Below are 3,991 nucleotides of genomic sequence, written 5' to 3'. Positions count from 1 at the left end.
TGGAGCACTATTTACAATAGTCAAGATATGGAAGCAACTTAAGTGTCCATCAGTAGATGAATGGATAAAGAAGAGGTGGTACATATACACAATGGAATGTTATTCAGGTGTAAGAAACAAACAAATCCTACCATTTCCAACAGCATGGATTTAGCTAGAGGGTATAATGCTCAGTGAAATAAGTCAGGCAGAGAAAGACAAGTGCCAAATGATTTCCCTCATTTGTGTAGTATAGCAATGAAGCAAACTGAAGGAACAAAACAGCTGGATACTTGTAGACTCCAAGAAGGGACTAGTGGTTACCAAAGGGTAGGGGTGTGAAAGGGTGAATGGGGAAGGAGAGAGAAGCGGATTCTGTTGTATCATGATTGGTGCACATGGTGTCTGTGTGGAGTCACAGGGAAGACAGTGTAGCTCAGAGAAGACAAATAGGGACTCTGTGGCATCTTACTACAATGATGGACAGTGACTGCAATTGGATATGGGGTTCGACTCAGTAAGAGTGAACGTGATAACCACATGTTTCATGTGAAAGCTTCATAAGAATGTATATGAATGATACCTTAATAAAAAATAAATAAATAAATAAAATTAAAACAAGAAATTTACTGCTCTGGTCCCCTCCCAGGAGAGCAGCTCCTTGGTTTGAGAACATATCAATTAAAACTCCCAGCCCAGCCCTGCAAGGTGGGCTAAGTTATTGTCTGTTTGCTGCAGAGTACATTAAGAATCTTACTTCTTATCTTTCTGAATGTTAAAATGCAATCTTATCTTTAAGAAGGAATCCTTCCTGCATTTCACTATGGTGTTTACAGCTGGGCCTGCATGCTAAATTTGTTGCCAAGGTTTCAAATTACTTGATTAGGGTTAAAGGAGAAAAAACAGCATATAGGTAGGTTAAAAATATCTGTGCCTGCATGTTTAACAGAATCAAGACATGAGCTATGCTTGACATACTTTACTTTATCTCGGTAACATTTAAACATTCCAGGCCAAGTTACTCCTGGCTTGCTAAGCTTTAAGTGAGCAACTCATTAACTCTGGGTGGGTCTTTTTTAGTGGGCTTTCCTGGCCTTTTTCCTCCTTCCACTCCACTCATATCTATTTTCCTAACACTTATAAGCAATCATCCACTTCGGCTCACCCATGTCTCTGGGGACTTAGGTGCAAAAAGGGACTCCACCAAACCTCCCAATCCAGGTATATAACCTTGCTTGCCCCACCTTGTAATCAGCTATTGATATGGAAATGGACTACTTTTCTCCACCCTTGGAAACACCACTGATACTGAGATGTGCAAAGGCCAGGCAAGAGATTCTGGGAATACTGCAATTTCACCCACATTTATGTCTGTTGTTAGGGCTAATTTCCACATACATACGTACATACATAAGAGCTGTCAGAAACGTAGCTTTGAGACAGGAACGGTGGGTGTGGTCAGAGTAGGGTGAGGGCCTCCGGGAAAAGCAGGGTAGAATATTTACAGTCAGAGCCATGTAACAATGGGCAAAGATGTTCCTACTGAAAGTCTGTGCTAAGCACTTTGCAAAGTCAAGGTCACACTAATTCTCTAGAGTAAAGATACAGACATCTTCAGTGAGATCAGTTAAAGGTCAAATGGCCAGGAGCAACTTGGCCTGGAAAGTTTGAGTGTTCTGCAAGGGTATCAGCATAACCCATGACTCTGCTGTCAGCCCTAGCAATCAGACTATGAACCAGCCCACCTTTAGGACAGGGCAGGTGATGCAAGTCCACACCCCTATGTTTTTTTCATGTTCTCCATAAATCCTCAACTGCCTATAAAACCCCCTAGACAATGCACGACTATGGACTCTCTTGTCCCCTCCTGGTGTGAGCCAAGAGCTCTGTCCTTTCACTTTATCTCTAAATAAAAGCCTGTACCTTGCTCTACTTCCTTGAGTGTTTGTGAAGCTCATTCTTTGGCTTCGTGAACAAGAACCCCTGTATCATCTTCTAAGTCTCAGACTCGCATTTTGTGCTACTCTAAATTCAAAGGAAATGATGCGAATACACCTCCCTAGTGCTCCATAGCATGAACTCACAAAATCTCAGAGTTCTAAAAGGTCCTTAATATTAGCAAGATTAGTTTCTCAGGAAAGCATTTTGCAAATTTGTGTAATCTGGTTTTCAGGGTGACGTACAAGTGCCACTGGCCACGGTTAGCAAAGGGTCAGGCATGTTCTATGTCCTGAAATGCAGTGAACATTTTAGTTCTTTACAATCTTTCACAGGGGTGAAAATGCAAAAGCTCTTTCTGTCAGACGCTGCTTTTCATGTAAATACAAAGTATTTTGACTAGTCTCAACATAATAGGATATTTTTAGAAATAGAAATGCCATATAATTGTAAATAGGTATTTCCACCATTTTGGAAAACATTAGCTCTGTTTACATAAGCGATTATGAACACTGTATTTGTATATGTGGTCATTTGCATACTAAATATTTTTATGTATTTTCCTTTTATTTTGTGTTGTTAGATCATATTGGGGAGGAAATGCATTAGGGAATTTAGTTTATGTCATACTGTTAATTCCTATTTGTGCATTTAAGTTCACAATGGTAAGTGTCATAGTTTTTTTACTTGCTGTAAAAACGGTTATGTAAGCTAGCTTACCAGCTAGATGTTGACAAAGCAGTAAAGAAACTTGATCCAGTCACATTTGAGTGTTTTAAAACTGAAAAAGCAGAAACATCTTCTATGTGATAAATTTTTTGAGAATGAATCCCAGCAGCAGGACACCCATGGAGAATGGTGCAAAACCTTGCATATTTAATAGTTTCCCTAAGAGGAATGTTAGTGCATTTCTTACACAGATGCTGCTGCTCAGTTGAATGTTTTCTTTCTTTTGAGGGGCCTATGGTGCTAAATCTGGAATAAGGAACAGAAGAGAGAAGTGATTCTTCTGATAACAGTAGCTCATTTCCTTCCATTCCAAGCCTAGGTGGACAAGCACAGTTCTTTCAGCAGGCGTATTATGCCCACCCAAACAGCACTAAGTATCTTGGGCCCCAAGAGTATCATCCACAACCTCCAGGGCCCAGTGGCTTTGGACAGCAGTGCAGCAGTACAAGCTACAGGGCCTACACCACTGGAGAAAAACGAAATGCCTCCTGCCAAGAGGAAGGAGCAGACGAGGTGGGATGGTGCTTTACCTAATCGTCATTAACCTTGGAGTAGTTTCATTGTTCCCTCACCTAGTAACGGGTGGCCCCCAGAGCATGCGTTACATCTCGGCCACTGGGAAAGCGGAGAGGCCTTGGGTTCCTGCCCAAGACCCCAGCAGCCTAAACCATTCAGACGGGCAGCTTCCCACAGCCAGCTGGAATATCCCCTCCGAGGTCCTCCACCTGAACATCCTCTGAACACTCTACCCACAACGTCTTTTCTTTCCCCTTCCCAGAGTATTCCACTCAAGCCACTGTCGACTTCTGCACAAACTGGCCACGCACCCGACGACACCTGCCGTCACATGAACCAAACGTTATTTGGGTGTTTTTTTTGTAATTTTTTTTGTTAAGGTATTACTGATGGACACTCTCACTTAGGTTTCACATTCACCTGAAAAACAGTGTGGTCACTATATTTCCCCATATTATCAAGTCCCCGCCCATACCCCAGTGCAGTCACTGTCCAGCAGCGCAGCAAGATGCCACGGATCCACTGTGGGCCGCCTTCTCTGTCCTACTCTGTTCTCCCGGTGATTCCCCCACACCATGCGTACTATGGGTGTTTTAATAGTCTGGCGTAGGGAAAACTTCCCAAAGGCAGGCGAGGCCTAGCAAACATTTTGTGTAAATTCTGACTAGGGGAACTGAGAAAGAAAAGAACGCCAGCTCAGCAAAGAAGGAAAACTACGTAAACACGGAGGAGGAGAGGACTTACAGGGAATTTGGCACTACGTTTAAGCTCTCGCGATAGTCGAGGAATGACGGGTTATTCTCAGCTCCCAAGAATTCCAAGACGTTGC

Source organism: Manis javanica, unplaced genomic scaffold (genome assembly GCF_040802235.1).
Source record: "Manis javanica isolate MJ-LG unplaced genomic scaffold, MJ_LKY HiC_scaffold_24, whole genome shotgun sequence".
Taxonomy (NCBI): domain Eukaryota; kingdom Metazoa; phylum Chordata; class Mammalia; order Pholidota; family Manidae; genus Manis; species Manis javanica.
This window is presented reverse-complemented; position numbering follows the sequence as displayed.